This window comes from Cynoglossus semilaevis, chromosome 9, assembly GCF_000523025.1.
Source record: "Cynoglossus semilaevis isolate Cse_v1.0 chromosome 9, Cse_v1.0, whole genome shotgun sequence".
NCBI classification, from domain to species: Eukaryota; Metazoa; Chordata; class Actinopteri; order Pleuronectiformes; family Cynoglossidae; genus Cynoglossus; species Cynoglossus semilaevis.
This window is the reverse complement of record NC_024315.1, coordinates 17,167,687-17,191,585: the sequence shown is the minus strand read 5'-3', so window position 1 is coordinate 17,191,585 and position 23,899 is coordinate 17,167,687. Positions and strand designations below refer to the sequence as shown.

The 23,899-nt window shown below is 44.2% G+C and overlaps 1 protein-coding gene and 1 long non-coding RNA gene across 2 annotated transcripts in view; one reads left to right on the top strand and one right to left on the bottom strand.

Annotated features, from left to right (window-relative positions):
- maml3 (mastermind-like transcriptional coactivator 3) overlaps window positions 1-23,899 on the top strand; it is an 89,492-nt gene that overhangs the window by 10,289 nt on the left and 55,304 nt on the right. The window lies entirely within an intron of this gene.
- On the bottom strand, window positions 2,073-5,701 carry LOC112487510 (uncharacterized). Its single transcript, XR_003050660.1, has 2 exons — window positions 3,776-5,701; window positions 2,073-3,734 (listed from the first exon to the last, which is right to left on the bottom strand). It is a non-coding gene; the product is annotated as an uncharacterized LOC112487510 (long non-coding RNA).

Here is a 23,899-nt window from a genome sequence, read left to right as displayed (position 1 = left end):
TCACTCTTTCATTCTCACTTCCATCTGACCTTTCAGTTTTTCTCCCTGTCATCTGTGCCACCCCCACCCCATCCTCTCCACCCACACACTTTCCTCTCAGTGATTCAGACTCACCCATGCTGTTCTTTTCCCTCTCCCTTTCCATCCCAGACTCCATCTCTTCTCTTCTTGTCTCTGATGATCCATCTCAGCTAGCAGGCTTAGCTTCCTAAAGCTCCCAGTGTAGGCCTGTGGCAGAGTGAAATCCTCTGCTAAGAGGGAATTATCCACCTCCAAGATTCCTGCAACGCACAGGAGACACATTTACACTGGCTCTTAGTGAGCACTGATCAGCGAACACACGTACTGTGAGTCTGCCCGAATGTAGGTGAAGGGGACAAATGGACACAGCCACATAAACCCACACATGTATTTAGTTTTCATATCGAGGGGCATTTATCCTGATCACATTGCCTGTAGACATGGTGGCTGGTATCATCTGCCTCTTGCCTCCTTTGTTAAATGACATTTGTTCTTTCTCCAGGCTGGCCAGACCCCCCACACCTTCCTATTGAGCCAGTGTCATGAATTTTTTATGAATGTTTGCGTGTGCAAGTGTGTGTGCGGAGCCTTCGCCTGCATCAATACCCATTAGTGCATCAGCCGGGGTAATTGTGCCATGGTGGCTGCAGTGCAGGAGGGGGGAAAAACACATTATCTGATAATGCTGCAGAGGGCAAGAGGTAGGAAAAGATGGAGCAAGGACTCAGTGGGGCAGAGCGGAACGGCATGAGGGAGGATATTAACGGTGTGGTCAGGCAGTTAGCAACATTGTTGCTACGCTACTGTCTGACAGTTGATTTACACCAGGTGATTGCAGGCAGGAAGTGCAATGCTAGTGCAGCAGTGGGGGCTGCAGATATGACAGTTGTCAGTAGGCTGTTTGTGGTCTGGATAAAAAAAGCCTAAAGCCTGGTCAGTGTGGAGCAAGTCGGCACTTGATGACCCCAATTTCAAATTTAACCAGTTTGAGTTATCCTTCACCCATCAGTTAAAGAAGACAGACTCTGGCAAATATTACAAATACTGTAATAATAAAAATAAATTCATACACACACACATTATTTTGTTTAAAGCAATATGTGTGTTTTTATATTTATATATTTGAGCATCATAATGACTTTCATCAGATTACTAAAAGCAAAAAAATCCAATCACAGTCTGTTTTTTTTAAAACAAATTGGCCGAGAAGTGATCTCCAGTCATGCTGCACCTAGATGCCCTCTGCTGGAACATGTGGTAAATTTGAGTCTGTCTGTGGTGTGTACAAAGAGTCTTTAGAACCAAGAACACCTTTAGCCCTCCAGTTTAACTCCCTCTTACATAATATTAGATGAATGTGACCTGTTTTCATCTGAGATGGTGAACGTAAGAGGTGGACTAAAGGTCAGTGAAGAAAAAATACAACTGGAATAACTACTGTTTCAGCAGCCAGGGTGTTAAGATCTGACTTTTATTGTGGTTAAGATGTTTTGACAACAGTAAAAGAATGAAAAGATCATTCAAACTACTTTAATTTGACACACAACAGGTCTGTTTTTATTGATTAACAAGGAAACATATGCTAATAGAGTTTATATGAATATAAAGATAATAGTCTTTGTCTTGGTGAGACGGTTGTCCTCAGTTGCACTTGCTTGGGTGCGTGATGAGTTGAACTATGCTTGGTTGAGCTGAATACTCCAGCAATACTTTTTTTGTAGATCACTTCCTGAATGGTTCTTAAAATAGCAGCAAAGACGATCACAAGCAAGGAAATACACCAGCTGCTCTTGAAAAGCCACTCTGACTCTCTCTTACTGGATCTGAGTTTTACTGACACCAACACCAGCAGAATCCACAGGGCGTTATGTTCTAGAGTACTTGTTTGCTAGCACTGATGATTTTTATTTTCTAAAATCTAAAATTCCTGACCTTTAAAGTATTGAATGGCTTTGGTATTCTGCAATGTTTCCCTTTAATATCATTTTTAATGTTTAGCTAACTCAATCAGCTAGTCTGGGCCGACCTTAACTACATTTATATATTGTCTGTCTTTTTTTTTTTTTTTTTTGGACACGGCTGGGACATGTTTAGACTAATTTGAAGCTCTTTTCGGCTAACTCAAACAGGTTCTCTGGCTACAAATTTAGCTGTTAGGAACTGAATCTCACTTGGTGACAACCAGATTCCAGTGAGAAGTCAAGGTTTAGTTCCTCTTATTGATGTTTTCAAACTACTACTTTACAGAAAATGTGTTTAACAGTATTTTAAATATAGTTATTCAATATTCAAAATGCTCCTAATGCTAATGCTAAGTCTTTATCGTCACCAGAAACAGCAGAGTGTCATAAAGACTGGGAGAGAGCAGTCCAAAAAAAAAACCCCTTGTCCATTTTGTTATTGATTTACAGTAGTGTACACCACAGTCACCAGCCTCACTGTGGAATGTCTTGTGTTGCGTCAGCCTGACGTCCTGGGTTTTTAACAATATATTTGATAGAATGTTGTCAGAAGGAATGTGCAGAATGTAAACGAACAGCATTGGCGGTTGCTTAAGTACATTCCCTTGGAAAATAGTGACCATTGTTGACTCCAGTGGAGATGCTTAAAATGTTATTGTGTGTCAGTAGCTCCACAAAAATCATGCGTGTGGACAAGTGGTGGAAGTGCAGATTAAAAGTTTTAGATTCATTCTGGATCTGAAGCCAGGACAAATTACCTTGTGTCACATCAGTGTTTCTCCCTGCAATGTCTGCAGTTTAGTTACCACGACTCGACACCACTTAGGTTCGTTTCTGGGAGTTTTCTCTGCAATGCCACCTTTGACACCCCTTGCCTAGGTTCAGTTGCTACCTGTCATGTTTAGCAGAGGCTGGCATCGTCAACCCTCCCACTTTCTGCTTCCTCTTTTTTACTCTCTCAGCCTCCTCTTGTGGTGACTGTGGTCTCAGCAGAGGAGACAAGATCTGCAGATGTTTCAGCCGGCTCTCTGATGTCACAAACTGTTCTTTAGTTTATCAGGAAGTCACCGGCCAGAGCTCAGGCAAAGATGCATTTTCCCCAAAGATTCTTTGTTAAGCAGACGGCTAAACTGAAGTTCTCCAGTAACTAATCAAAGATGTTCAGTATCTGCACAGCAGCCTGGAGAGAGCTGTGATTATTCTTATCTGAATTCTGTAAGAACTCACACTCTGTCTTATTCTGACTTGCTGACAGTTAAGGAGCCACTGAGTTTTCAAATGATTGTAGCAGAGAATATATTTGTCACGCCATTGGTTCCCAGTTTACATTGGCTCTTAGTGAACACTGATTAGTGAACACACAGATATACCAATTTCCACCCACAGTCCAAAAACATGCAGGGGTAAATTATGGTTCACTCTAAGTTGGCCAGTGATGTGAGTGTGAGTGTGATTGGTTGTTTGTCTCTGAATGTGACCCTGTGATGGACTGTCAGGGCTGTAGCCTGGGATTGGCTCCCGCTCAACTAGCAACCTTGAAAAGGATTAAACAGTAGAAGACCTATGAATGAATGGTCTCAGGAAGGCAGAGTACTTCATCCACAAAGTATTTCTTCCTTTTTAGGCTAAGTGTAAATTAACAAACAGTGGTTAACAGTTGTCATATTAGCTTATAGTCAGTTGGTTGTGGTCAAATGTTTTCTCTAAATCAAGTAGTTAAATGCTTGTTTTAGATTGTGTGTGTTGGTCAACCTGTACTACAGGATATGTGTTTTAGATGAGTGTTGGTCAACCTGTACTACAGGATATGGTTTGTCAACAGCTGTTTTGTCAACATGTTAAGTTTGATGACAGTTTGATGACATCAGGGTTTGGTACTCTGTGTTTACTTTAGCAGTGTCAGGTAACACCAGTACAACACATGAGCTAAAGTAACAACCATCACTCCTTCCTGGTTTGTACCTTTTCACATTGAGCCCTTGCCTCTCTAATACACTGTTCAGTCACACTTGGTCTGGTTATGAATCCCATTAACCCTAACTATCATAATGAGCAGGTATAGAGTAAAGGATCCAGATGATATTTACTGCTGGTTCTCTTTCTCTTCTCTTGGATCCTGGCCTCAGGTTTCTCTCTGGATGAAGCCTGAATTATACATCATCGTCGTGCTGTTACTGCAGCTCATACAACATTGCGTAGACATCCCATGCTGTCTGTAATGACATCACTGCGAAACTACTTTACCTTTGTGATGCAGTGGTGTTTATGTAATGTTTACGACCTGCAATAAGACTGGCTGCAGTGGGCTGGGTAATAAAGGGGGCTTTAAAAGAGAAAAACTAGAAAGTCGTGATGACAGTCACTGGATTCACTTATGTATGTGCACAACAAGTTAGCTTATGTCTCAACAGGCTGGGTAGGAATGGTTTGTGGTCAGAATCTGTTCATACACAGATGTCTTCCATATTCTGTAGATCTGTTAATGGTCTGTTGAAGGCATCATCAGATTCAAAGCTTTAGCTTTAAAATGACAGAAATCAGTGATGAGTTCAAAGACTTAAAAAAAATTGAGAATTGCCTGGTTAACATCTTCCCAAATTTACACAAACCTGACATCATATTGTTTAACTGCTAGCTAGAAATGTTGGTATGTGCATATAATAAATGCAGCCATGAATTAGACACTATTGGTGCAAATACAAAAAACTTAACAGAAACTTAAATAAAAATCACTGCCATGGTGGGAGGGGTTGGAGGGGGAGGGGGGTGGACTCCCAGCCCTGGCGCTTCCTCAAAGTTACAGCTGCCGATTCGTCGTTGTCCCTGTACATCAGTTAGCTGCCTGACTGCACTCTTTTCACTGGTCCATTGCTACACAACTGTTGAAACTGCACTTGGACTAACACATCCTGTTTGTTGAATTCCTGTTTGAGGTATACTGAGCTAAAAGTGCTAGTATTTAGCATATTGGCCGTTTGTACTAAAGGTGCCACACTCTTTTTGTTGGACTGGACTGCTGTGGTTTGCAATGACAATAAAGGCCACTGTACTCTACTGTACTCTACTCTAATGTACTCTACTCTACTCTACTCTACTCTCTTAGGATTTGCTGACTCATGTGAGTTCTAACGTCCTGGGAGACAGAGTCTGTGTAATGTTTGCTGTGAGTGAATTTTGATTTGGAAAAACAGTGTTGTGAAAATACAGGAAGTAGAGTTAGAGAGAAAAAGCAGTACAATGTAGTCTGATCTGCAGTACAGTGGTGTGTACACATGAGCTCCCCATTACTTCATCCCTTCTCTCTCTCTCTCTCTCTCTCTGTCTTTCTCTTTCTCCCTTTTCCTCTCTTTCACACAGTCCCTCCACCTCCTCTGCCCCCCCGCCCCTGAGTGTTTTTCTGTGCATGGTTCTGCTGTTGTTGTCATAGTGACTATGATGCAGACAGTCTGAACAGGCTGCCTGTCTGCTTCAATATGTCAAGTGTGTGTGCGTGTGTCCGATAAAAGGCCACGGTGCTGTCGGTAAAGACAGGAAGTGTTTGAAGAATTATGTAACCTCCTCTTTTAAAAGTGGGAGACAATGAAGATGAAGAAGAAGAGGATGTGAGGATATCATGGCTGTCGTTTTGACTTCAGTGGTAGTGTGTCAGTCTGACTGAAGCATGGTGCTGTTTTATTTTACTTTTCTCTTCAGCCGGTGTGGAATTATCTTTTTTTAATTTTCTTTTTTTCAGGTAGGAGCCGATCGTCTGTGGAGGGTCAAAGTAGGACTCTTCTGCACTGTGTTAAATTTCCACTGAGGCTGTGGGCAACAACCCTGTGTTGAGGGAGGGGAATAGGAGCAGAGCAGGAGAAGGACACGAGGATAGGATGGCAGGGGAAAGCACACGAGTGTAAAGAGAAGGGATTGGTTGGGGGAGGCAGGGAGAGCAGGCCCAACGCCAAGTGGGAGTTGAGTGAATCTTTCTGAGTGACGATGATATTCCCCTGCAGAGAGACCTCCTATTGGACAATATGCTGAGGGGAGAAGTGAGGATGTCTCAAAATAGGCCCATCATTGGAAGACGAGCTAAAAATAGAGACGCTAGGAAAAATGAGAGAAATGTGGAAGTTGATGAAATGAAATGATATTTAACAAATGTTCTGAGTTGGTTAGAATTACCTGAATGAAACTGACTTCACAGTGTGTTAACAATGGACAAACCACACTAGAGTTGGTCATGGTCAGTTCTCCTCTTCTGTTCCACAGTTCTACTCTGTTTGAAGACAGCTGCTCTCACACCCACATTAGTTTCTGTTTCATTCATTACTTGTTGATTTCCTGATGTACGTGGTGGACCAGCATCAACAGGCACAGGCTAATGTGAGGGATTCTCTTATTAGAGCTCCTTATTATAACATTAACATGGACAGCCCTGCTTGTTTTAAATGACAATGTTGTCTGTGTCAGGCTGGAGAAGGATTCTCCATAATGGATCAGACCTTAAAAGAAAAATCCTTGTCTGAACAGAACCTGGATGTGAAGTTCTCTCCTAATCTCCAGCTCTTTACACAAACTCTAATTTCTTCTAATCTCCTCTCCTCCCTCCCGCCGTCCTTCCCTCCCTCCTTCTCTCTTCCCACTCATTCATAGTCTCTAATTATGTTCACTTGCTGAGTGAGTGGGCAGGGTGGGAGTGAGTGAGCCTGCGCTCACACGCGTACATGCCCAAATGTTTAGGCCTGTAATTAGTGTGCTTGAAAAGATGACAGAAAATATGAGAACAACGTAGAAAGAGCAGAGACGGGAGGTGAACGTGTATGAGGAGGCGGCAAGCAAAAGTGCAAAACTGAAACCAACCTTACCAACTTGTTAAAAAAGTGTCTTCCTCTGATCTCAGGACATTTTCAGACACAATGCATTTCCACTTATTAAACGGAGTTTGAACAACAGTTTTAGCACAAGGATAGGGTAGGTTCAGCGTGTCATCAATATCACGACCTAACGCTGGATGAAGCTGTCCTGCTCCTGCCAAGCTCTAAGAGTTACGAGTCGTTACAGAAAAGTTACGAGTATTGTTTCCTTTTTGTTCTCTCCTTCAGCAACTGATTGTTGCCACCTGATAGACTGCCTAGCCAACCACTTTTGGCCCAGCTGTAGAATGACCATATTATCTTCATCTTTGCTGCTGTTACTGCAGTATTTGTTGGTTTATTTTTTTCCTTGTGGTTGATGATTAATGTCATGATTCCCCTGTAGGGGCAGTGTGCCACAGTTTTTAGGTTTCCCGCTTTCTACATCAATAAAGAATGCAGCACAACTATTTGTTTTGCTGTCAGCAAAAACAAAAAGCAAAATTCACCAAAGTATAAGGTAAGCATTTTATTTTGTGTCCACTTGTCATCGACGGGTATCACACTACAGTGGAACCTCGGATTTTCAACTAAATTAATACGTTTCTGAAGGCCGTTCATGAACCGAAAAGTTTGAAACTTTTTCATCAGTATTTTGTGTACAGGTTCATACACCAAACCGCACATTATTTTCTCCGAAATACTATTACCTGCTTTTTGTTGATCCAAATAAGTAGCAACTTTTCCACTTCTCCTAATGTCTGAGATCTTTGCTTGGTGATCACAGTCACTCCTTTGGCAACATTAGCTTCTTTTATTGCTTCCTTGTTCTTAATGATGGTACAAATCGACGGCTTTGCTAGTGCGGGCTGAGGCTGAAATTGGCGCCAGCGCACAACAAGAAATACCGACAAATTCAACAGTTCTTAGCTTGTATATCCCGAGTGCGGGCTGAGGCTGAAATTGGCGCCACACACTCAGTCACTTGTGTGGTATTGTCTCTTGTTTGGCAACCAAGTTATGGTACGACAACGGGGGCAATTTTTGGTTAAAAAGTTTGTTCATGAATTGTTCGAAAAGGGAGGCATTGGACAACCGAGGTTCCACTGTATTAGAATGTGTTGCAGTCAGAGGAGGTCATGCTGACATGGTTCAGGTTTAGGAGTTCAACCAGATCAAATGGACGCCTCCTTAGTCTCAGAAAGAAGTTGACCTCCAGCAAATGGGAGTATGAGGAGTTGTTGCTGTGTTTTACGTGGGCTTGTTTGTGTATGTGCACATGTGTCTGTGCATGTGTTTTACACAGTGACTCATTATTTGTGTACATGCAGTAACCCAACACCGAACCCAACCCTGTAAAGTACCGGATTAGAACACTTATTGTTCAGTGTTTTTCTCTCTTGGTTCCTTTCGACTCTTGTCACCGATACGGACCACCTCTGCTCTTCTGTGTCAGTTCGGCCGATAATTAATTTCTGTCACACCTTTCAACAAAAAAATGAAAATAATGGCACGTGCACTAAACGTGCACTGCTCTGCCAAGAAGCAAGTCAACACCTGGATTTAGGTAACCCAGTAAGAAGCAGCCTATCAGTATATAATTACTTTTGTGGGTAACATGTTTCAAGTGGCAACAAGTTGTTTAACCCTGCGTGTACTAGGACGGAGTCAGCTTTGCTACAGCCATGTATCATAAAACCAACTCTTACAGGTGAGATGTTGATTGAAGATCAAAAGTACTAGGTACTGATGAAGAGGTCGAGTTGATGGATAGAGTGTGTAGTTCTTTTGCCTGTCAGCAGGGGGTCAGGAGTTCAATCACCAGTTGAAACCTTTGACGTTGCCTCCCACGTTCCATGAACATGCATGATTAGGTTAACCAATCATTGGTGTGAATGGTAGTGTGAATGGTTGGTTGACTTTAAATATGGCATTGCCTGATTGGTTCCTTCACACTGTGGCATCACACAGTGTTTTGGCCCATAAATCAGGCCTTGTTCATAAGTTCACCTCAATCAGATCGGTATCCAATGTGTTTCTGTAAAGTGATGTGTCAGATGTCATCGACTAAACACTGGAGTCTGGTGTTGGCCGCAGTCTGTAGGATTTAGGCTTTGATGAACCTGGTCTTAGCTCCAGTTGTTACTAACTTTGTAACATGACAGAGGAACAACAACCTGGTGTCATGTCAACCAGCACAGATGTGATATGAAGATTTTCTTTTTATTTGAATTTTTTTGTTTGTTGTTTTTTTTAGTCAGTGGGAAATATAACTTTTTCAATTTTTTTTTCTTTGCGTTTTTATCTGTTTGCGTTTCTCTTTCTTCTCATTCCTTCAAATATTGACAAGTTTTTGTTTTGGGGTGTTTCCTGGTTCTGCTCTCTGTATTTTATCTCACGTTCATCACTGACAGACAGACCAACAGAGACAGACAGACAGAAACCACTTTGACACAGTCCTCTGAGCCTCAGGTCGTACGAGGTCACTGCAGCCTCCATACAGCTATGTACTGCAGTTAAGCTTATTGTCAGGTTGTTGCTGGAGCATGGACACACACACACACGGACACACACACGGACACACACGCACACCATCTGCGACTGACAGTTGGCATTTAGATTTTAGATGGGTTTCATTTCAAGGCACATTTTCAGGGACTGCACCAAAATTCCTCCATCTACCCCAGGCTGGTATTTATCACTGCAGTGAAATGACTAGGGGTAAATGTAAGCTTCTGGCTAAATTTATCCCCCAGTGCCAGCCTTCTGCATAGACGAGGTTAAAGGGATATTCCAGTTTTTTTTTTAAATGATGTTCTAATGTCCCCTCTCTTTTACCTCCTCCTTGCTGCAGGCCAAACCACAACAGTGATGATCAGCTGTTAACTTTTATTAAAGTTCTGACCCAATTCTGAGCCTGGTGCTGACTTTTATACTAAATGACTAAATCAGAGTTTTTTCGTGAGCATAGAAATCCAATTACTTTGTTACCCAGTGGCTAAGTTTGATCTGCATAACTGTCCAACTCTTTGCAGATTTAGCAAATTATTTTTGTACGGCCGTGATGGTTTGTAGAAGTGCAGGTCATGGGTCAATCCACTCATTCAGACAGAGTTGGAGGATAAGAATGCGAGAAGCCATCACAGAAAACTTCACCGAGCACCAAAGAGAGAAGGCTTCTGGTCAGAGATTGTCAGTTCAAATACTGGCGTGTGGCGCAAGTGCCAAAAACTCACCTGTTCTCGGACACCACGGTGTCGCCCACTGCTCCAGTTTCATGGATGAGTTACGTGCAGAAGACAAACTCCTTCTTTACTGACTATTGCACCTGATGTATGCAGAAACACAATTAGCTCATTTGTTACCCTGTGACTGGGGCTGATACTGGTGTGAGAGTCCTTCATGCAGCTCATTTCCTTTTGAAAACAGAACAGGAAACAGGTTTTTATACTAAACCACAAAGAAGACCTGGTTGGCTACCACTTGAGTAGAGTAAGGTGGGGTAGTGACACAGCCAACACCTACAGGTAGGTGTTTGTGAGAACCTTCATACACACCCACATCAGTGAGGTGTTTGCTTTACTGTAAGTTTCATGCATGATGTAGAAGTTGCGCTGTCCTGTGGTGTCGCTAATGTCCAAAAATGTTTTCAGATTTTAGTGTGAATGCGTCCTGAGACGACAAGTCTTGATTTGGTTCTGAGATTTCTTTTGCTCCAGAAATCTGACTTACTCACATGGTCGTCCGTGTCACTCAAACAATACACTGTCACTCATACCTGGAATTAGGTGAAACACTGGTAACAGGGTCACTGGTTCATGACCTGTGTTGTTGAAAACAGGAATGTGGCCCTCAGAGACTTCACTCTTGGACTTTTCACCTGTCAGTCAAAACTCACTTCTGGAATAGAGACAAATCTCTTTAATCTTTTTACTCCTAAATCCCCCTGCGGTCGACTGGGATACCTTACCGTTCACGGTTTGGAAGTTATTCCAGGAGCTTGGATCCTTCTTGTTAGCATCAGTTTTGGAAATTAAGCTTGTGTCACATGATCAGGTGTCACCGCTGCCAACATCAGCGAGAGCCATGATGCACAAAAGTATCAGTTAAATAAATGTTCCCGTGTGATTGTAATTATTGGTAATTAATGGTGGTCCATAATGATTAATGGAGGATTAATGTGTATCCGTCATGGGCCGTTGGGTTGTTGGTGGTTAACACTTGTCACAAAGTCATGATGATGTAACAAAGACAGTAACAGTACTGTGTTCTTCCCATGGACATCACTTTCACCAAGCAGCTGCTGCAGAATTGGGTTCAGAGTTAAACTTCACTTTAATCAAGTCTTTAATGCTTTGCAGCAGTCAGTCAGTTGGACCTGCTGTGGATGGTGACGCAGTCTTCTCTGAACTGTCTGCATGCACATTTACATTTAAGTGTTTCTCATTCACCTTCAAAAATTAGCTTTTGGTAAAAAATTTCTGGATGCAAATCAAAGTTGCTTCCAGCAAATGACCTGCAGCACAAAGTTCTGCTGGGTGAAATCGGTTTGATAATGGGCTCGGGGCATGTGTGATACATGTTCACTGACAGTTTATGATGGTATAAAAAAACATGGCTGCTACTCGGACGGTCAGTCAGACTGTGTGTGGTTTAAACAGTAGAGATGCTGCGTCTTTGTCTCATCTTCAGTACATTTTCACTTCAGCTCTGCTCCTCCTCTCACTGCTGCTGCTGCTGCTGCTGCTGCTGCTGCTGCTGCCGCCCCTGCCTTTCCCAACTGTCATTCCACATTTATGACCGTCCTGTGATGTGTACCAAGGAAGACCAAAGGGGCATGGCAAGATGGCCGCTGTTTCCCTGGTAACGGAGAGGAGGAGGGGAGGGGGGCAGAGAGTGAGAGAATTTTTTCCCTTATTTTCTCCTCTTTTAAGTTGGATGGAGGAGATGCTGAATGTGAAGAGGGCAGCAGGGACACACTATAGAGAAACAGTTCCTTGGTTCAGTTCCTCCCTGTAGATCCACAGTGCGAACCTCACACAGCAGCTGCTGATCAATAAGTTCTGCTGCATTTGTTTTACTGTAATGCAGTATAACGTGTGTGTCTGTGTTGACTGGTCTTGGTTCCTTCTTCAGGACTCTGACCTTACTGAATGGTCCTGGTCTACACCCTGGTTCTAATAAGGTCCCAGGCTCTGGTTAAACCTGTGTTTCTCAAAACAGGGGCGTGGACTAGTAGACTATTTGTTTTATATTAAATCGGTTTTGACCGAATTATTTTGCACTGAAATCAAATACACACTTGAGTCTGTCGCCTCTGACAGCGTTTTGCATCACGTGCATCTGCGCAATATTATAGCTAATGATTTCGGACAATATATAGTAAATATGGTAGTGATATCAGCACAAGAACTGTTGAGGTATATTTTATGACTTTATTTGCGACATGTAATAATTGACAGACACCATCATTCAGCTCTGCCCAAGCACAGGGGAAGACTGAACACAGGAGCTCAGCTTCACAGCCGAGACATGAATAGATTATTAACTTAAAACCTTTACTCTTAAACACAAAAGGCCAGTCCACCAACATTTATTGATCAAGACGAGTGAAAAACTGGAGAAACTTGAAAAATAAAGCATTTGGATGATAGAGGAGGCTTAACATCCTGTGTGTAAATGGTATTGTTCGTAGGGCCGTTCTTTTAAAACAGAAGTGTGCCATAATTAATCACTGTTGTTATTATTAAGTGGGTCATGTGACCAGACTGAAAAAACAAAAGCTTTTCCCTTTAACTGGATGAAGTTCAAGTCAATGATACGACTTTGAAGAAGGCAGTGAAAATGAATGGAAGTGTTTTAGTGAGAACAGCTGCTGGGTGTGTGTGTGTGTGTGTGTGTGTGTGTGTGTAGATGCAAGTGATGCAACATGAGTTGTGGTCTTTTGCTGTCTGTCTGGATGTGCCTCTGGATTAGCAGAGTTACATAATGCACTCGGAGCTTCATGCAGCATACGCTAAGAGGATTACCACAAGTCTACTAAAGACACTGGTCCACACACACACACACACACACACACACACACTCTATCTTGTTGTATGTGTGGTGTATTGACATATTAACTTTTAACAGAGAACTACACAGCTAACGCACACACACAATGATAGGTTGGATTTTCACCACTTGTCGTGACCAGACTGCTCTGTACGAACACTGGCACACACACACACACACACACACACACACACAGAACACATCTCTGAGTGACTGAAGTTATGTCATATTTTCTCCTCATATTCCTCGTTTTTGAGAAGGCCACCAACTTTGGTTTGCATTTACCAGCCGTGATTGACAGTTTGGTTTTTTTTTTTTTGCCCTTTATTTCTGAGATGGTTTACCAGAAACTAAAGCCAGGAAAAACGTCCTGGCTACCCAAGAATGAGCTTGAACCATGCGGCAGAGAAACTCACCATCCTCAGCTGAAGGCTGGCTTCCTGCCTGGTAGAAACCCTGACCCGAACACAAACTCTTTGACCTTTAAGCAGATGTGAACTGGAACTTGAAGAAAATGTAATTTATCGTTTTACTGCGACTACAGTTTTTGGACACAGTCCCAGCTTCTGTCACCAAAGTGGGTATTTGTATTGATTGACAGGTTAGTTTAGAGTTTTGATGGGAGTTTTGTGGCACAACTGACCAAAGCTCATCTCAGCCCTACAGCCTGAAACACCAACTGGATCTACTTTCCTTCCCTTTTTAACTGTGAGCAGTTGAAGTGGTCTGTGTGTGTGTACTACAGTAGTACTTTGGTCGGTGCAACGACTTCTTCTTATAGTATTTTTAATGCTCTGTAGTGCAGTGATGCCTAAAGCATATCTTCTCAGTGCAGTACTTGTTCATGCCAGAGGTGGCATCTTCTCGGTAATGTGATGATGCTCACAGTTAAGGCCGTTTTATTTACACATGACCAAGATCCTAGAAAAAAAAAAAACCTGGCTCGGGACCAGGATTCAGACATCACTTTGGCACCAAAAACACAGAAAACTGCGGTCACAGTCAACTCTGTCCCTCAGGTTGTCCCAGTGACTTCGATACAATCAGACAATATAAAATAATATACAATTGGATGATGATGATGATGATATATATACAATTGGATGATGATGATGATGGTGAAGGAGATAAGAAGAGGTAAGTCTTTACTTTTTTCACACCAGAGGAATTGACATGTTCCAGGAGCAGAGTGGTTAAAAATGACCTGTTGAAACTAAACCAGTGAAGATAAAACCTGACAAACTTTGGTCTTTACATCATTTCAGAGAAAAATAAAATCCTGATTGAGGATCTGGGTTTGAACTTTAGGAGCTGATCATGTTTGAACCTTAGTTTCCTCCTCACTCTCTCTCTCCTGCTCTGAGAGATTCTCTGCATTTCTTGTCTTTTTAGTTTCTCCTTTTAAATTACCTATCAGCTCCTCTCCCCTCCCCTCCCCTCCCCTCCCCTCGCCTCACCCCTCCTGCTCCTCCACTCTTGTACACACTCTGCGCCCAGCCAGCCACAGGAATGTATCTCGAGGAACGCCTGGCGAGACGAACTGGATCAAACGAGTTCAGAGCAGCACTGGAGCCTGGCTGTCTCTCACTCCTTCTCTCCCTTTCTCTGTCCTCTTTGCTCCTCCTCCCATTCCGCTGTCTCCTGCTCCATGTTTTCTCTCTGCCAGTCCCTCTCTCCCCCCTCTTCCCTTCTTCTCCTCCCCTCCCCGGCCCCCCTCCCCTCTCTTCCTTCAGGTTTTACTCCTTGCTTTCCTTCCCTGCAAATCCTTTCCCTTTTCTCTGCACCATCTTTCATCCACCCTTTCTCTCTTTCCTCTGCTCCTCCTCACTTCTCCTTCTCCTTCCTCTCATCTTTTGCCTCCTATTCCTCTGGCACGATAGAGGGATGAGACAAAGAAATCTTTTGAATGCCTTCGCGTGTAGGAGGCTGACCTCAAGGGAGGGGATCAGTGTGGATGTTTGCACTGTGTTCGTGTGCGTGTGCGTGAACGCACGTGTGTGTGTGTCTGCACGTGTGCACGTGTGTGTGTGTGTCAGCCTCAGTTTAAAACCCCCTTTAACCCAAAAAGAGAGAGAAACGCAATTTGATTCAAAGAGACACACACACACACACACACCTTTCTCCACATCAGACAGTAAGTGGTGGTGTTGTGCTCACCACCCTGTCTGTCAGTCACTGAGGCGGCAACTCCTAATTGGCTTATAATGCCCTTGTTACCATAGAAAGACCCCGCTCGCCCCACCCCCCTACTTCTGTCTGCTAGCCTGTTTGTTACTCTTCAGAACAGGCCATCAGGCATGGGGGTGGGTTAATATCTCTTTTACTCTTTGTGAGTGAGTGAGTGTGTGTGTGTGTGTGTGTGTGTATAGGTGTAGATGGGGGTTAAGGGGTGGCTTGCCAAATCAGCTCTCCCCCAGGGGCACTTGCAGAGTGATGCACTCCCGTCTTTGTCTGGGGGGACAATAGAAATCTGTGTGTGTTCACAGACATCACGTGTTCACGGTTTTGATTTCTTTTTGCATGCTACCCCTGTGTGTGTGTGTGTGTGTACACATATGGTTGATGAATATGTGCATGTGTGCACACAGATAATTAGTGTCTGATTCCTGCATTAGGACTAGTGACTCCTAACAGATTTCAAGGTCAAAGATCCTCCTGTTGTGACTTGCGTCTTGCCGTCTGTTTGGTGAAGAGTGGTTCGTATTAGCCTGATGCTAATTTCATTCATTCCCATTGAGTGTCATTAAAGGTGATCACCAGGAATGTGTTTATGTTCTGGCACAATGTTGACAAGGAACCAAACTGTGCACTGGTTCATGTACCAGCTCAACTTGGGTTCCTTTTTTTAAGGCTCCCACATGTTATATTATCATATTATTGTCCATATGTGGGAGCTACTATCACCGGTCCTCAACCTGTGGGTCTCAACCTGGTACCAGACTGTGGGTCATGTGACACCAGGCTGCAAAACCACACTTGAAAAGGAACTCGGTTTCAAACTGTTTCAAAGTAATCAGCAGTTAAAGGCAGTGTATTTTGAGAATCCAAATTGAGGTGTACATAGAAGCTCCCTCTGCTGGAGCCTTTAGTAACTACAACTACATATTATTATCACTAATAATAATAATAATAACAATAACCGGTTTTAGATCATTAGCTATATTTGTCATTTGTCATTTTCAGGTTGATAATCTGTTTGAACAGTTAGTGGTCAGACCAACTGTTAACATGTCATCAAATGGTAAATGGTGTTGAGCAGCAGGCCGTAGAACAGCACAGGTTTCCTACAGTGAACTCTTTGTGTCGCTGCAGAGATTGATTGGCTTTAAATTAATCTGGTGTTGTTGGTCTTTTTTTTTCTCCCTAAAAACTGTTCTGATTTCTGAATCTCTCTCTCTCTCCATGTGTCTGACTGTTTTCTTTTCTCCGTGTGTTTAACTGCCTGATGCCTCCTTAAACCATATGGCGGTTGAAACGAGGAAGTGGCCTGACGGCTCCTCATTGGCTGCGCAGTGCACTGTGGGCGGGCTTCAGTCACTGCGACTGAGTCGTTGTGGATAAAAAGCCACGACGGCTTGTGTGTGCAGAGGCAGGCTGTGTTTTTCCAGATGATCTCCCAACACCACACACAAGAGAAACGTTGTGACAGTTGAACAGATGAGTGATCTGTGACTAAAAGGAAAGTCAGCAGACATTTAGTGAATATGGAAAAGGAAAGGAGGGAGGGAACGGGATGGATGTAGCTCCAATGAAGAGGTAGGACATGAGGAGGACACAAATGGAGGTCCGGGTGAGGAAAACTGAGGAAAAGAGAGCAGGGTGGACAAAAGGGAGTGATACATAGAAACTGTCCACACAGAGAATGCAAAAGAGAAAATACGAGGAGAGATGAGCATGCCACAGCTGGAGTGAATGAGAGGGAGGACACAGAGGAGGGAGTGGAAGAGAGGAGAGGTACATTTGACAAGGAGAGGAGGATAGATGAGGGAGGAGGAGGAAAAGAGCGGCGTATGTCGGCTGGAGAACAATAAGAGGCGTTCATGACACGTCTCCAGGGGGCTCCACTTGACATGTTCCTCCTAATCGGAGCTAAAATAATTAATAACTTCCTCTGTTGCTTTCTTTTGCTCTTGCTTTCTCCTTCCCACACACACACACACACACACTGAAACACATGGACCTCCTCAAACACTGCACAAAGTACAAACACACAAACGGACACAGCGGTGAATAAACTACAAGTGAAGAGAAACGGGTCCAAAAGTGTGACGTTCAAGGTGAACGTAACCCTCCTACTCTACTGTACTGTACTATACTATACGGTACTGCAACACACTGTATGACCCACAGCTACTGTGTAATTATTAAACACACACACACACACACATACGTGCATACAGTGTAGTTGGAGAGAGGGATGAAGAAAGAGAAGGTTCTGTTCTAATGTGGCGTCACATCAATAAGTGATGGTGTTAAAAAGTGACAGTCTGGCTGTAGAGGGGGGGAGGAGTTAAATAGTGTGTGTGTGTGTGTGTATACATGCAGTCAAACTCAACTGACACACACACACACACACACTCATAGTTTGCATGAACGTTTCCTCAGGACCCCTGAAATCAGTGATCTGGAACAAAGTCTACTGCTGCTGGTGTGTGTGTTGTATGAGGGAAAGTGTGTGCATGTTCATTGTGTTTCATGGCATGTGTGTGACAAGCGGATGTTTATGACCTGCGGGCATAAAGGAGAGAGAGAGAGAGGGAGAGAGAGAGAGAGGGGGGCAGAACTACAAATAGGGGGAGAGAGGAGGGTGAGTGTGGAGGAGAGCGAGAGCAGAGTATGTAGTCATTGAGTTGTTGAAAGTGAGCCGCAGGCAGTCTGTGTGTGCTCCCTCCCTCCCTCCCTCCCTCTCTCTCTTTAACCCCTCCCATGCTTGTCTTTTTCCTCCTGCCGGAGAGCAGATAAAAACAGTCCTGGTCGTGGACAATAACGTCCGTTGCAGCGTCGCTGCAGTCTCCGTCTCCTAACTGCCTCCTGCCCTAACTGCCCCCCTCCTGTTGTCAGGTGCTCCTGCCAGTGTGTAGTATCCATAGTAAATCCACACTAGCACACTCGTGTAGACGTTCCTGTAGCCGTGTGCATGTCACATGACCTCCCTGCTCACACACACACACACACACACACACACCCCGCTGCTGCTGCAGGGTCAAGTGTCAGAGAACTAACCGCTTTCTTTGTTTTCACGTGATGTGCAGTGTTCACATGGAACAACAACAGAAAAAAAGAGAGACAGCACTTGTGTCTGTGCCTTTTTACTGGACACTGCCTTTTCTCAGTAAACCACAGGGGGCAGCACGTGTGACCAGCTACATGCTGGTCCAGGAGAAGGTTCTGTACTTGTATGTACTGACAGATCGGTGTGACAGTGTGCAACTGTAAGATCATGACTGTCTGCATTCATCAAGCCTGGGTTTGACTCCAGGTGAGACGTCTGCCTTACGTCAATTCCTATGAATAATCAATAAGTTGCTGTTATTCATGATTAATGACGTTTAATCGGCCAACAGCCCTGATCGACCCCCTCTGCCCCCGTTGTTTTACAGCTTATTTATATCATTGTGTTTACACATCTCAGTCATATGTCTTTAATAGATTCTTCTGTTTGTGCTGTTGGCAAGTGAGCAGATGTTCTTCAGGTTGGGACAAATATGTTGTTTCCTCCTGACCAGACCTGTGGAACATGGTACAGGCCCATCATGGAAGCTGTAAAACTATCAACAATCACCTGGGACGGGTGTTGAGGAGTCCACAGAATGGTACTGTCCAGCTGAGTCCACATTGTGACTAAGTCATGTGGAACATGAGCTTCTGTGTGGATAAAGTTACCAGAACCTTTGTTTATTGAGTGAGTTGTTGATATTGTGGAACAGCCCTGCTGTCTGTGTCTTGGAATGTGACCATAATCAGAACAATGGTCCTCAAGAGAGTGTTGACTCAAAAAAGACACATTTCTGTGGTGTGATATACAATATGTGGTCAGCGGTTCACATACATGTCGCTCTGTACCCAGAAATGCACAGAGGATATAAATGAGTCAACTGTTCGTGACGTTTGACCCAGAACTAAAGTGAACATCAGAGGGAAATAAAAGATTAACAGTCATAGAATAATTGCCATCATTTGAATCAGTAGAAAACATTCAGGAAGGCTAGGAGGCGCTGTTTTTTTATGTTTTGGATTGTGGCTTATTCTTTAAATATCACATATAACTTTAGGAAGACTTTATACTGATGCAGACATCTAAACAAAATCATAAAATTAAATAATATCTGTAGAATGAATACAGATTGTCAGTAATAGTAATCAGCAGTCACTTTATTTTTCAGTGCCAATAATCATAGTAAAAGTAACCATCCAACATTAGTTCATGAAACTCCAAACTTTTCTCTATCATCGTTGTCATTGTTGCACTTCCTTTATTTTCTTACTGTGTGCAAAACAATTCCAAACATTCCTTTCCATCTTTTCCTGACTATTTCTTCATTTTACACCTCTCCTGAAGTGCTGTGGCGCCCCCCAGGGGAGGTGCGCCTCGCTCTTTCAAAACCACTCGTTTAGATGAGCAGCCAAAAAGGATCAGCAGCTAAAACAGACCTGAAAACCAGGACGTGAGGTCAGCAGACGCGAGGACCGTCCTCAGACCTGGTTTGGATGATTAGACCAGAGTCCACCAGGTTTATGGGCCGGACCCTGGGGTCTGTGTTGGCTCTGCTGTCGTCTTTGAACGGCAGTGAGTGGCAGCAGCAGGCCAGGGAGATTTAAAAACAGAAAAAAGTCAAGATATAAACAGCAGAGGGAGAGAGAGAGGGGGAAGAAAAAAAACCCAAACCCAGTTGTCATCAACTGGGAGTGTGTTTACAGTAAATAAATGCTGCAGTGAGACGTCACAACAACAGCAACAAAAACCAACTCTCCTCTCTCTTTAATCCCAACAGTGTTTCTTCCTCCGCTGTGTTACCACGTGATGTCTGTTTTGTGTGCTTCGTTTCTCTACTCCCCCCCGGCTCACGGTGTGTCGGTGTGTGTGTGTGTGTGTGTTAATACCCGTATGTGGCCCCAAGTTTCCCAAAAGTTTGTGTCGCCTGTTTGTTGGTTGGTGTGTGTGTGTGTGTGTATGTGGCAGCGTTGGCAGATGTGTTTGACTGGAAGTCATTTATATGGTAATGATGTCATTTAGCTCTGAAATGCATCTTCCTCTACACTGCCAAATGCAGCTTATACGTACAGTTCAAGGTCTGTGTGTGTGTGTCGGCACAGAAGGGGGGGGTGGAGAGTGAGTCACAGTCCGGCTCCTCATTGGCTGATGGACGTCACCTTGGTTGTCCAACCCTTGTTTTTGGTTTCCATGGCCACCAGTGCCCTCAGCCCCCCCTCGGTGGGCTGAGGGCACCGGGAGGCCATGGAAACAACCCCACGAATATGTTTCTGTGCGAGGACGTGTCGATATCCCTGGGAGAACAACACACGGAAACAACACGGAAACTCTACGATCAAATACTGTGGCCCTTGGGTTCACAAACCTGGTCGGAGCGGAACACACCCGGTACGTGGTACCTGGTACTGTGACCCTGCTGTAACCACAGAACTTGTGGGTCCAGATGCCCTCACTGACACTTGGTAATGAAGTCCTGTGTGTGTGTGTGTGAGAGAAAGAGTCAGAGCGCTCCTTATTATGACGGACACGCGGCAGGAAACGGTTCCACTATGTAGATTTGACCCAACGAGCCCCTGAACAGCACTCACCATCAATTAGATCACCAGCTCCACGCCTCCACCTGGCCTCGTAAAGCGTTCATGAGCTTGTTTGTGTGCAGGTGTGTGTGTGTGTTGGGGGGGTGGGGAGGGGGGTGGGATTGGTGTCCAGGCAGTAGATTAACTCCTTATAACTGTGTAACTGTATGATTTACAGTTATGCAGAACAGACACACAATCATCAGCCGACTCATTTACTGGTAAATCGGCTCAAAATAATCTGGATTTTTTTTTTTTTTTTTTTTAAATACAGTGGAGATTAACCTAGATGAATTATCTTATCGTAAAAATATGTATTTCTTTGATTTTGTGTTTTTTTTTTAATATTTTTTTTTTGCAGCTACACAAGTGGAGTGGAATGCGTGTCGGGGCTGATGTGGGCCAGTAGGCTGCAGTAGTGAGGCCTGCTATGACGTGTGTTTTTTACATTTGAGGTCTGCTGTAAGAACAGAGTTGATCACTTCATGCTGGGAGCGTTCCGCGTTTTCTGACCGTTCACACCGCACAGACGAGATGAAGATCACACCGTTCACACCGCACAGACGAGATGAACTGTGAGATGGAAGAGAAGAGTCAAACAAAGAGGAACAGGAATAGTCATGGTCAGGTCTTCTACAACAAAGTGTGGTGATTTTTTGGTGAAAATATGAAGTCAGTGTGTAGGAACACATGGAAACACACAGAGAAGAAACATGAATGAAGCTGATTCTGCCCTGAGATGGAGAACATCAGGAGGAGGAGAAAGTGTGAACAGATGTGCAGATCTGGACAGATTAACTCTACTGTCTGCTGTCCTCATCATGGTTCCTGCCTCAGGCAGTGGTGAACACACACACACACACACACACACAAACATACTGGTGGTGGTGTTTAAATAGACTTGGTGCTCTCTCTACCCCTTTACTCTAACCTTCTCTATTACACACACATTCCTAATCTTAATCCGGAGCCCAATTCTAAATTCAAGAGTTCTGAGATGATGTATCTGTAGCTTAAGAGGAAATCCTTTTTTCTGCTCCTATCTTTGACTTTGACCTCAACAAGTGACGCCGTCTACAGTAGCTGTCTGTGAGAGCGTTCTGTCAGTGCTGCTGTTGTTGTGTGTTTGTTTTATTGGAATACACTTGTCTCTTCCAGGGTTTTACAGCTTTGCTCTTTGGCAAACCAGCTAACTAGTCTTCAAAATATTCTCAGATCAGTGGAAAAAAAACCCCAAAACAAACCTAAAACAACCGAGTGTGTGTTATCTGCAGAAGTGGAGTCAGAACTCAGCGGAGGGAGGAGGAAACGGCTGCTGAGAGTCAACTTTGTAGGATGGGTCTCTCATGTGGCCATTGATCTGCACGACTAATGACATCTGGAGCACCACACACACACACACACACACACACACACTGTGTGTCAATCTGATGTGTGTGTGAAGCCAGTGAAGTCATGGCAGTGCTGCCAAGTAGCCATCAGGCCTCTCTTCACTGGCTGCCACCCTGATCCGTTACCATAGCAGCCGCCCTCTTTCACCACTGTAGCTCTTGCTCTTTAGATCCCTCCGTCCCTTCACACACACACCTCAACCCCCCAGCCTCACTCCTGCCTGTTCTAGGCTCAAAGGCAACAGTGAAGGGGAAACTAGTGGAATACAGAGGGAAAATGCCATTCCTGGTGAAGCTGTGTCTGTGTGTGTGTGTGTGTGTGTGCAGCACAGCAGTCTGCCCTCACGACAGGCTCTAACAGAGGCAGAACTCCACTGGTTTTTGTCGCAGCCAATCGCGGTCCCGCCTTCTGTGGCACATAGCCTGACCGAGCCAATCAGAGGAGCAGCCTGAGTGTGATGGATGTGATCTCACCATCCACTCTGTAGCCTACACACACACACACATTGTTTCAGCTCCTCTATGCACCTCATTAACACACATGTTAATGGCTGAGAGACAGGTGACAGTTTCGACCCGTCTCTTCCTCTTCCTCCTCCTCCTCCTCCTCTTCTTCTTCTTCTTCTTCTCTCCACGTTTGTCGTCATCGATGTCTTCCTTTCATCCTGTTGACTGTGCTCTGTTGTTCATGTCTCCCCGTGTTTCTCTTTTGTTGTTGAGGACAGGTGTTGAACACAATGTGTCCCTCGATCTACGGTTCTCTTCTGTCCACCTCCTCCTCCTCTACACACACACACACACACACACACACACACAGCTGTCAGGCCCCTCCTGATGACCATCTGGCCATGAAGCCCAGAAGGAGCAGCTCTCTCTCCCCACGCCTCCCTCCTCCTTCCACACTCCTTTCCCTCTGTTTTTTCCATCTCCTGTTCTGCTCATCTACATTTTTCTTATCTGTAGTCTCAACTCCTGAGCTGTCAAATCAGATGGATTTTACATGCAGCGCACACACACACACACACACACACAATACGATGGACTCTTGAGACAATGACTGGCCGCTTTCCATAAATGACCAGGTGATCTGCAGCCACACCTGCCAAAAATGTCCTGGCTGTGAATTTATTCTCTTCTGGATATGAGTCATTTAATATGGATTGTGTTTGGACATGGACTGGTCCGTCTGATGCTGCAGTTCTCCTCCTCATTACATCTGAACACTGGTGGAGAGTGGAGACACTTCAGTCACTTGGTCTTGGTCTTGGTCTGGGACAGGTTCAAAGTTCTGTTGTGGCTCAGAATGGTTGCTGTCAGGAGACTCAGTCTTTGCTGTACCAGGGTTTTGGAACGGACTTGCGCAGTCGTTCTCCATTCCCTACGTGCACACAGGGTCAAAGACAGGTTTCTGTAGGTTGATGAAAACAAATTCAGTGAATGGAGAAGATTTTATATTGAAACAGTTTCATTGATGCTGAAGAAAATATCTGTGTTTTTATGGACACCTGAGCTGCAGTACCTCTGCTGGCCAGTATATGTCGGTTTGACTAGTCTGTTCTTTATTGGTCAGAATCGAAAGTGGGCGTGGTCCATTGGTATTGGCTATCGCAACTTTTAACAACTCGTTTTTCTTCTGATTTACTTGAGAGAAGCTGTTCTCCTCCTCCTTCATCAGCTCCGACTGAACGTCCACTCCTCAGTTGTCTTTTTATTCTGCAGTGGGTCTTGTTCTTCTTCTTGTTCTCTGTTCTGCCGTACGTTCTGCTGGTCTCTGCAGGCTGGGACCATGTTGTTGAGCTACAGACAGAAGTGCAGGAGGAGGGGGGTGAGGGGTGGGTGGACGGAGGGGGGG